We start from the raw sequence: 12,255 nt of genomic DNA, 5'->3' as shown, positions 1-12,255 counted from the left end.
ACATGCATACAGTACCAAATATGCATACAGTAAAGATAACCCTCATTCAGTACACATTAATGCGATAAATACACATACATAAATATATGCATACAGTACCAAATATGCGTACAGTAGAGAAAATCATCATTCAGTACACATTAATGGGACAAATACACATACATAAATACATGCATACAGTACCAAATATGCATACAACAGATAACCATCATTCAGTACACATTAATGGGACAAATACACATACATAAATACATGCATATAGTACAAATAACAATCATTCGGTACAAAGTAAAAAATAAAAAACAAAATACCTCTTTCACCAACTCATCATCATCATTTTCCGGAATCGAAACATCATCTCTAACTTTTCTTTTATGTCCAATACCTCTAACTTCTTCCCGAAGGCAATGCATCTTCTTCCTCGGATTGAGAAATTACTAAGTCAAACGTTGGAATCGTATGTACATCAGGGTCACTATGTGATATACTTCTAGTAACCATCTTCAAATAAGTATTATCCATCATTGCTAAATCAAAATGAAGGATCTACAAAAAAAAAAAAAACTAACTATTCAAATTATAAATTAATCAAATACACACACAAGTTGGTGAAAACTAACCTAAAATATGAATGTCAGTTGATAGATTATGAGGATTTATTGATTGTTATCGTGAGAAAGATGTGGATTGAGGAAGAAACCGCTTCTAAAATTAAGAATTTAGGGGTAAAGAGAGAGTGATTTGAGGGTAAAAGGAGAGTTTGAGTAAAGTAAAAAAGGGTCGTTGCTTTATTGGTTTAAAAATAAACGTGTGTCAGGAATCGTAAATAACTTAAAACTTATTCACACTTCCGGCTACAAAAGTAATTATGGTAAAATTAGATTTTAAGTGGTAATAAAAGTCCAATAGTGGCTAATTTGGGTAATTTTCCCTAAAAAAAAATAGGGTGGAGTAGGGGGTATGGAGGTGGAGGTGTGTGGTGTGGGCGTAGAATTTTTAAAATTTATTTTCACATTTTATGGAGAAATAGTATGATGGTTATATTTTTTAAAGTAATATGATCGAACATGATTTAAACAAGACATCTTAATATGAAATTATTAATAGATTTTTTTTAATATTATCCGTGCATCGCGCGGGTATGTATACTAGTTGTTATGATAATAGTAATACGGGAAAGAAGAACAACCTAACTTGTTCTCATGTTAAGAAAACTAGTCATTAAATAGACATATGATATATGATTTTTATAAGTTTACTAATTTTTCGTACCAAATTTTTCTTTTAATGTTTTGCTTTAATAGCACAACCATGAAAAATCTTTATCTTGTATAACAAAAGAAACCCTCCCAATTCAGCCTTTAATTTCTTACACATACTCATAAACATAGCTTTCAAAATGTGTCGTCTGTTTCAATGTACTATATTTCTTGATCTTTGTTGTCAAAAATTTTACTGATAAATATGAAAATTGAAATAGTACTAGCCGAACCTCCATGTTAATTAAATCGTAATCCCTTTCTATGGGTTCTTTAAACTAAAATATAGATGGTGCTTTTGTGCTAGCAATAAAAATGGTGGAACTGGAGGAGTTGTTCGGAATCATAATGGAGATTGGATTTCAGGTTTTGTTCACTTTCAAAAGGAAATATCAATACTTCATATGAAAACATTAGCCTTTCTACATGGGCTAAAATTGATTGTGGAAAAGAACTTGATTCCTATAATAGTGGAGACTAACTCACAAGTACTTATACAAATACTAAAAGATACTCTTTCATTTCGAATTAGATGGCCCCTTCAGCATTGACACACCCATTAAGAAACTGAATAATTAGGAGTGTATTTTACTCTTTTACCCTTCTTGGCATTATAAAATTCAATAATCAATTAAGCATGAAAACTTGGTGTGATTATTCCAATTCATGCATGCATAAGTTTAGAATCTATAAATCATTAAAAACTTTTTTGGAGAAGTGAAAACTTGAGCACTCCATTCCATACTACTCTATTAAAAAAAATGCAACAAATAAGAATGTTGAGTATAGGATTAAAACATGTATGTTCAGCAAATTTACATATTAAGCTGTTGAATAGACTAATATTACTCCATTAAATTTATTTATTCATTAAGCTACAGAGTTTATAGTTTTTGAAATTTATAGTTTATTAATGATTTATATTTTATCATTTGTATATGTGTAACCTGTTGACACTTAATTTTTGCTCTCCACATTTCAAATTAGTTTTTTAAATTTCTCAATTTTAAATAGTTTTAAAATATTTATTTTAAGTTATTTTGAAATAAATTTCAACCCTACCTTTTGAATTTAGATGAAATTAATATATTTAATGTTTAATTATACATGATTATATAATTATCAGTTAGAGAAAATGCTTTAGAATTTATTCAGGATGAAAAGTTTGGTTAGATTTGCAATTTTCTCAAGATCAATTGAAAATAAAAAATTGACGACATAATTAGTTTCGTATTTTTTTATTTTATTATTATTATTATTACTACTATTATTTTTATTTTTTGAAAAAAAAAAAAAAGTAAAACAAAATTGTGTTTTATTTAATATTTATTTCGAAATTATTGAATTTAAGAAACTCGTCAAATTAATTAGAAATTAATTTTGTCTCAACTTTATTCAAATGTATTCGGTTTTGGCCATTTTATTAAGATAAAATGGCTATAATATTTAGTTGGACTCATTTCTTTGTTTTTAATTCTTTCAACTAGCCCAATAACCCATTCCTTATTTTTAACTAAAAATTACACAAATACACAACTTATGTTTTCAATATTACAAAAAATCTCAACTCCCTAAACATATTACAAAAATCCCACATATACACAGAATGCTATGTATATGTGGCTATGTTATGTATATTAATAGGGAGAGAGAGTAAAGTAATTAAAAAAGTGAGAGAGAGTGTAATTACTTTTAAAAGGTTGGTGTTTATGTTATTTATAATTAAGAAAAAATTACAGAAACTAGCATCCTTAAGATTATAATTACAATAAATAGTAACACTTGTTCAAAATTACAACTTATAACAAAAGTAGCAATATTTTACCCACTTCATAGTAATAAAAGAATATGTATTTTTTAGTTGTGCATATGTATTTATATAGCAACATTTTACTTAAATACAAATACAATTTGCTATTTTTCGTAATTATGAAGTTGTTGCTATAAAAGTTTTAATTAAGGCTACAGAGTTGCTATTTCTAAAATTTTTCCAATTAAACCAGCCCAGCTGAATCAGTCCCCCCAACAGGCCCAATACACCAGACGCGGCCCATCAAACTGACCCTGCCGGTCCAGCCCAACCCTCACCCTTATTTCTTCTCATCAACAGTAACAATGACAACAGCCCAAACAGCCCAGCCGCCCCATTGACACGACCCGACCCAATCCTCCAAATCCCCTTAACCCCTTAACAGCATACAACAACAATTATCAACAGCAACAGACGACAGCAACAACCCAACTCTCAACGACAACTGCTGCAGCTCAGAGATAACGTCCCATTTCATCCAATTCCAGGTAAAACACTCTTTTAAATTTTGCAATTTTGAATCTCAATTCGTTTTTCCTTTTTACCCCTTTGTTTTTCCCTCAAAATCAGTACCAAGTCTTCTATAAATACCCATGTATGTAGAGAGAAAGGGGAGGAATTTTGGGGGGGGAGGAATTCGAGGATTCGGGAAGTGCGTGCTTCTAATCTTATGTAACCAAAAATTCTCGAAGAAACGGATTCAAGAGCTTGATTCCGGCGAAAATTAAACTCCGAATTTAGTGTTGGAAGCTTCATCGTAAAGTCTCGTAATCCCAGTTCGCTGCTCGAAAAAAGGTGAATACCCCTTCTCTTTACATTGTCTTTGGTTTTGTGTTTGGATGTCACAGTATGGAATTCTATTGATGGTTTGAATATTTGTTGTTGTCGGATAATAGTTTCGGATAATGAAGATTGTGTAAAGGTTTCGCCATTAGAATCTGTTCTTCTATAAATTGTGGTGGTTTTGTATGAAATTATATCGTTGAGTGAAGTTTTGGAGTTGAAAAGTAAACTGTGTTTTCTGCTCCCTCTTTCGTATCGTTTGGCATTAGTGTCTCGATAACATTGCGCAAGAATAATCATTTAAACGATACGGGATCTGTCCTGTCCATAAATTTCCTCTTTGTGGATGACTGGTTGTCATCGCAGTCACTCTTTGACAAAAACACAATTGAAAATTCAATCGTTTTTTCTCAAGTTTTTGATTTTTCCCAACTGGGTTTGTTTCAGTTAGTTCAATTTTTGCATTACTTTTGGTAGATTTTACCTTTTGTGTGAAAAGTTAGCAACTTTAGCTTATTTTAGGTGAAATAATATTGGTAAATATATAATTGTTTGGGTGGATAAGTTATTTTTTTGGTTTATCGGAGAAGTGTTGTTACTCCCTCCGTTTCGAAATAAGTGAATTGTTGAGGATAATTGTTGGTGTTTCAAAATAAGTTAATTGTTGAATTTTTTTCCAAATTTGCATTTATAATTTAACAACTAATTAACTTTTGAAAAGATATTACAAGATTAACTTTTTCTTTTTTGAATAAAAATAAAAAGTTGTGTTAAATTTATGTCTTTAATATTTTTTTCTTAATATGTATGTCAAAATTTAACAATTCATTTATTATGAAACCGTGGGAATATTAGATAAGAAATAGAGAATTCTGATAGCCAAAAGATTAGTAATATATGTACACTTGCTCATGTGGATTATGGGAAGACAACACGTCATTGTCTCTGTTTGCTATTTCTTTCTCATTAAAGTGATTAATCAAAATTTGATGGTCACGTATTTATCTTTCTCTTAATTTATGGCATTAGTAAATCTGTAGTAAGATTGTGATATATTATTTGAGTTGCTACTTTGTTGGTTTCGAAAATTTATTTGTGAAAATTATTGACTTACCCTAATTGGATGTCATCATTAGTTGTACATTTTCACCGGGGCTTGTATTAATTCTTTATCTTCTCTTGTTGTATGTGATATGAACCGACTTGAGTCTCAATGGACTCCATCGCCCTTGCATTTTCTCGGGACCAAAACCATCCTTAATCGAGTCAAAAATCTCCATCAAAATCTGCCTAGGGGCTGGTATACACATTTGTATGCAGTAGATATACACTGTAAAACAGCAGCTGCACATCATCACGCGATTTATGATGAAAAGTGGAGGGGAAATAAGCAGTTTTCGAAACTGATATACACTATATATGCAACAATATACAAGAAAACGCAGATATTGAGGCTCTAAATATACAGCTGGTATACACTTTAGGAAATGGACCCAAGTCCATAAGAATGAGGTCCAAAAGCTGAACAGTTAGCTAATGGGCCAATAAAGGCCCAAATCTTAAACGTTTGTTCCCTTTTTCCTTTTATGTTATTGTTGTTTATTTACGTAAACTAAGTAATTTCCTAAATTGTCTTCATTCTATTTTATCTTGATTTTTTTTGTTTAACCTATAATTTTCTCACATAATTTTACATTATCTAAAACGAATTAAATTGATTCCCTCAATTTTCTCTTTAAAACAAGTCATTAAAGATCAAGTATTTTGTTCCGTAATGACATTCATTATATTCATATAACTAAATAGTCTACTTGAATTAAAAAACTCCCTTTAAACTCAGGAAATTAAATTTTCTTATAAATTTCAACTTGTCATAATTAATAAAGGTTTTTAATTCAACACTCTCTTAACATTTTTTCAAAGGTATTATCACTAATATAATCAATTTTTTCTATAATGATTAATAATAAGAAAATAATTTCATAATTTTCTTCTTTTACGAAATTAAAATCCATTTCCCCTTTTAAATTCGAAAAACTACAACTTAGTTTAATTCAAATAGGATTTTTCTCTTTTGGATATATAAATGTCATTTTTTAAATGAATGTTTTTAATATATATATATATATAAAATGAAGTCTTTGCAAAATTAGCCACTTTATTTAATCAAGTTAGTTCTTTTTGGTACACCGTTTTAAACGGACACTCCTAAGTGCCTTAAAAATCTTTTTAGAGTTAATTGAACTCTTACCCAGAATCTCTAGTTTTAAAGGTTTATTTTTGTTTTTAAACCTTTGAAACTCTTTCAAGTTTTTTCTTATTTTTTTTTTTTCTATAAAAATCAAGTGGCGATTCTATAAATTTTCTTAAAATTATTTCAAAATTTTCTCAACTTTTTTTTAAATAGTTTTGAGATCAAAATCATTTTCTCGCCAAAAGAAATTCAAAAGGGATAAAGCATAACCTATCAACTCCATTTTATAGTTTATTAATGATTCATGTGGTGATTGAGAAGTGGTGCGTGCATGATTTGTACTTATAGAAATAGTACTCTTGAAAAGAGAAGAAAAAGTAAAGTTTCATATTTAAAGTTAGTATTAAAAATATAAAATTATTACTTTCAATAATTTTGAAAAATGTGGTTATATTTAATACTATCAAGAGTGGAATGAAAAAAAATATGTATAAAATAGTCTTGATTTTATAACTTGGATAAGTAAATTGAAATAAATATTTTTAGAAAGAGCGTCAACTAAAATGAAATGGAGCAAGTAATAGGCAGAGTTTCTCACATCTATTATTGGATTGTTGGCCGCTCATCGCAGATCTGGATGAACCACAAACTGACCATGCTTAATGAGAGACGAATATTGTGGAAAATAAATTGGTTGTGTTTGGAAAGCGCCAACGTAAAAGAATGGAAAACAATATTGTAACATTTGATTTTCCTCCCCCTTTTATTTTGAAAAAACTATTTGGTGATTTTCAAGCTACTGAAATTTCCCAGACAGTTTCTTATGTGTAGTAAACTCTACGTTTTGATCCAATAAATCGTCGTTTCTAAGAAGTAAAAAAAATATTTTAATTCAAAGTTATAAACTAATAGGCAAAATTCTATTGTATAATAACATAAAAACATATAAAGGAGATTTATTACCTTCTTATTGTCGATGAGCACACAAAGAACTAACGATCATTTTCTTTAATTGAAAAGGTTAAATAATGAACACAAGGAAATAATAAGTTTTTAAAAGTTCACTATAGTTATTTTTAAGGGGCGCTTACAGAAAAATTTCCTATGTTTCAACAAATTAAGTGTACCCTTAACCTAACTTTCAAAATTATATCCATAACCTCTCTGTCTCTTTTTCTTCTTTTTTTTTTTCGTTTTTTTTTGTAATTTTTTTTTTCTCTCTTCTATCTCTAGCCTCTATTTTTTATTTTTTATTCGTTTTTTAATTTTTATTTTTTCTCTCTTTTATCCATAGCTTCTACTTCTCTTTCTTATTTTTTTCTTATAGTTTTTTGTTATAAAGGTATTACCATATACAATGTATAGTAAATATATCTACTTTATTATATAGCGTATGTCTATTTATGGAAAAGTTAGAATTCCAAAGTTAGTTTTCCCCATAAATAAAGAGGTTTTCCTTCATTGTAATTCACCCCTCAAAAACATCTCAAGAAAATAATAATCACTCTCTTCTTTCTTTATTTTTATTATTTTTATTTTATATTTTATAACACGTTATCAGCATAAGTCTCTAAGTAATTAGAATTATTTGCTATCAAATTCAGGTATGTGTAATACCACGATAAATTCTTGTTAGAAAAGAAATCTAAATGGGTCGAATGGTGTTTACAGGATGTGTTTGCTTTGAAAGTATGCAATATTTGCATAGTTTAAAATTAATCCTTTAACCTACTAAAAATATGACAAAACGGTACTTTTGATTGCCTTATTTTTTGTGAAAAAAAAAAAAAAGAATAGTACCTTGATGATGTGAGTTGTGATTTTATTAATCATTGATTTGATATTATATATTAAATATATGCTTAGGTGAGAAAAGTCATTAGCTATTTGCTTATAGATAACATTAGTTAACCGGACTTTAAAGTTGTTAGAAACTTCTATTATTTGATGGATATTCATTAATTTTAGACAATGATCACTCATGTATACTTCGTTCATGAATAGTTTTTTTTTCTTTTATGATCTGATATTTGTTAGTCCGAGAAAACTAATTATATTAAGATGATAGACTCATACTGGTTGATATATGTAATCACTAAACATGATCACAATATTTTGGCCTCTTATGTTAATTAGTTGAGACTAAAACGGTGGATTCAAGTCTCATCACATTAAGAGGGTAAGACACCAGGTTAGAGTCTCGATGTACCAGATGATAAGGTATTGGGTTTAAGTCCCACTGATTTATGTCTAAGACGTCTTTATATGAATAAGACATTGAGTTTGAATCACAATGCACCATATTGATGATATAAATTATAATGATGACTAAGACAAAGTAATATGTATTTGGATAACAATCATAAAATCTGTCCCATTGAATATGCTCCATTCATTGAAGTGAATGTGGTAGCAATAAATTATATGTCTGCCTCAATTTGCTCTTGTAGTAGATGTCATAGTTTCATACTCTTAAGGCACGGCTATATTCAATTCCTGGAAAATAAGAATTTTGATTATTATAAATACAGATCTACACCCTAGGGATGAATGTAAATGTATATACACTTGAATGTATTCTTAGTTGTGAAAATATCGCAATCCACCTCTAAAAGAGGTAGAATAATTGAAAGATTGAATATCTTCAAGTTACTATGATAAGAAACTTGAACGTGAAAAATTATCCAAGCATGATGAGATCCAATGCTATAATAAACTGAGTTTATTATTTACAAAATTCATGTCATAGTAAATAAGAAGTTTACTAAGATAAAAGGTACATGTCATGATAAACTTGGAGTTTGCTAGAATAAAAATTAACATGAACGACTGCGACATCCCAAAAATCGATGTCCATAGTGAGTATTGAACATATATTGAAGAACTAGAAAATTATCTATGAACTTTTAATTTTGCTCGTTCTCATGATAAGTTGGTTTGACCAACTAATGTTGAGATTTGATCCCTCAAAAGTTAAAAAATATAAAAGGTGAATATGGGCTCGTTCAAGTCATGTGATCTATTAAGATGCATCGATATAAGATGATCACTTGTACGTTTATTGTCAACCTGTAGTTTGACATTCATAAAGTTGTTTGCTCAATAAAATTGAGTTAAGAGCATAATTTTTAGATTGTGTAATCAAGACAATTCATCTTGATAATGATGGTTTGGCATTGAATGCCTTCGATAAATAGTTGAACCATTGCTAATGAGAACAAAGCTACATGTGTTGGTTTTAAATATGATATACTATATACAAAAGTACTTGTATCCACCAAACCAATAAATTATGATTAATTTTCCCTCAAAGTTGGTTCTGAGTCAGGAACCACACATTGTCCATCTAATAATTTTGATGTGTGATATACGATTGATGAATATACCATGATGCACAAAGATGGATTCCTCAAAGAAGATGGAGGATGTATGTTAGTTTTTCTAACATAAGGGGGAGATTATAGCAGCTATGAAATATGTTAGAAATTATCATCAGATCCTCATTCAAAAGATAATTCCAGTCAAATGTCAAAAGCATCTCATATTTAAGCTGTAAGTACTCCTATTTTGTGTCCCTAAAGAACAAAATTTATGCATGGTGAAGTATGGTAGACCAATCGATTTCAAATGTAATAATCCTTAAAAAGAATAAGGAGAAAATAATCATTATAATAAGGCAATATGATCTTGAAGAGTCTACGACATAGCACTTCATGAAACCTTATGAGAGGTTCAGGTACCTAAAACTAATGAAGTGATAAGATCTCAAAATGTTATGTCACATTGTGAATAGATACAAAATAAAAAACCGTCGATGATATTTTTGATACAATATTGGCACAATGTTGTAAAAGATTACGAGGATCTGAATTCTACGTTTATTTAAGCATGTTGATGTAGAAACATTTATCAAGTGACATGAAATGATGCATCTTTGTAAGCATAAAACTTATTTGATTTGCAGTCTAGACACTTGAAGATGTCACACATGAAGTACTGAATATTGTCACTTAACAAAATTTATATGAAAATTTTAATGATCAAAATATTTGAAGCATATAAAAGTTTCTGGAAAACTTATCTATAATCCTTATATTGCTATTGAAACTCTTGAAAAGTTTTCAAAAGCAATAGATTATTTGCTGGAATGAAAAATATACCGAATTGGATTAGTTATATATCTTAGTGCAATTGGTGTATTAATGTATCTTGTAACTACTACAAGACCCAATATAGCCTTTCGATCAATTTGTTAGCAAGGTATAGTTCTGCTCCTACTAGGAGACATTGTAATGAGATTAAACATATGAGCTTATTTTATTCTAAAGATTTTAGTCCCAATCTTGTTGGCTATATTGATATTGGGTACTTATCTGACTCGTATAAAGCCCGATCTCAAATAAGCTATGTGTTCATATGTGGGGCTACTGGCATATCTTCGAGATATATAAAGCAGTCTATCGTAGCCACTTCATCGAACCATGCTAAAACAATAGCTATTCATGAAATAACCCAAGAGTGTGTGTGGTTGAGGTCTACGATATATCTCATTCGCAAAAAATATGGTTTGAAATGTGACAAAGTACCTATGATTTTTTTATGAGGATAATGTAGCATGCACAACACAACTTAAGGAGGATTGAAGGAGATAGAATGAACACCTTCGTCAAAGCATTTCTATACACACGAGCTACAAAAGAATGGTAATATTAACATGCAACAGATTCATTCAAGTGAAAATGTGGCTGATTTACTCACCAAGTCTCCTCCAATTGCAACTTTCAAGAAGATGGTGCACAAGTTCGGGATACAAAGGTTCAAAGATGTTCTCATTAGGGGGAGTTAATACGCGTTGTACTCTTTTTTTCATACGAGGTTTTTTCCTACCGATTTTTTCATGTAAGATTTTTAATGAGGCAGCCTATATGTGTATTGTTAGAGATGTGTATTCTTTTTCCTTCACTAGTTTTTTTTCACTGGATTTTTTCTAGTAATGTTTTAACGAGGCACATTGTCTATCAATTAGACATTCAAGAGGGAGTGTTATAAATGTATTACCATATATAGTGAATGTCTACTTTACCATATATAATGAATGTATACTTTCCCATAAATAGTGGATGTCTATTTATAGAAAAGTTAGAAACCTCAAAATTAGTTTTCCTTATAAATAAAGGGATTTTCCTTCATTGTAATTCAACCCTCAAGAACCTCTCAAGATAAATAATCATCACGCTTGTATTTGTACGTTATTGTTTGCGCTATCGTTTATATTTTATAGAATTCGCACTTGTATAAAGAATATTTTTTGCATTTGTATTTCATAGTTGACTGCACATTGTCTTTGTACTCTATTTTCATCGATGCACTTGTATTTTTAAAGGACTGTTTTGTATTTATATTTATAAGTTAACCACATATTGTATTTGTATTTGGAATTTCATTTGTTTCATTCGTTTGTATTTGAATTTATAGTTGACAACATCATTTGTATTTTAAAACAATTGAAAAAAAATTGTTACTTTTCTTTCTACCAAGATTTGTGTTTATATTCATTGATACGAATTGTGTTTTATTGATACAAATTGAATAATATAAATGCAAATGATAAATTATACAAATACAAATGTTAAATTATACAAATGCAGATGTTACATTTGTATCAAATGAGCACATGTTTATACAACTTGAATCGTACGCATACAAATGATACTTATTTATATACAAATACAAATGATAAATTTGACATGCAAATACTAATAATACATTTGTGTTGGATGGCACATTGTATATTTGTATATTTCAGACTCAAACAAATATAATTAATCCATATACTTATTTTTATACAAATATGAATGATAAATTGTACATATTCAACGCTAAAATTCAAACATAAATGATAAATTTATTTAAAATATATAATATTACTCAAAACGTAGAAAATATAAAATGCAGCAACAACAAAAACTGAGAGAAAAAGAAAGCAAAAACAAAAAAAAAAAAAAAAAAAAAGAGAAAAAATGACAAAAAGGAAAGGCGAAACAAGAACAGAAAAAAGAAAAAAGAAAATATAAAACAAACCGCAAAGGAAAAAAAGATTTAAAAAGAGAAAAAAAGAAGAGAAAGAAAAAAACAAAGCAAACGAGAAAAAATAAAAGGAAAAAATAAATGAAAAAAAAGAAAAAGAAAAAGATGGAAAAAATAAAGAA

At 29.0% G+C, this 12,255-nt stretch overlaps 1 long non-coding RNA gene across 1 annotated transcript; it reads left to right on the top strand.

The window, feature by feature from the left end:
• Positions 1–3,195: 3,195 nt before the first annotated feature.
• LOC124888438 lies at positions 3,196–5,495 on the top strand. The gene is made up of 2 exons (XR_007046558.1): positions 3,196–3,557; positions 3,673–5,495. It is a non-coding gene; the product is annotated as an uncharacterized LOC124888438 (long non-coding RNA).
• Positions 5,496–12,255: the final 6,760 nt, after the last annotated feature.

Source organism: Capsicum annuum, chromosome 1 (assembly GCF_002878395.1).
Source record: "Capsicum annuum cultivar UCD-10X-F1 chromosome 1, UCD10Xv1.1, whole genome shotgun sequence".
In the NCBI taxonomy this organism is placed as follows: domain Eukaryota; kingdom Viridiplantae; phylum Streptophyta; class Magnoliopsida; order Solanales; family Solanaceae; genus Capsicum; species Capsicum annuum.
The sequence above is the reverse complement of the archived record's forward strand: the minus strand, read 5'-3'. Positions and strand labels throughout refer to the sequence as shown.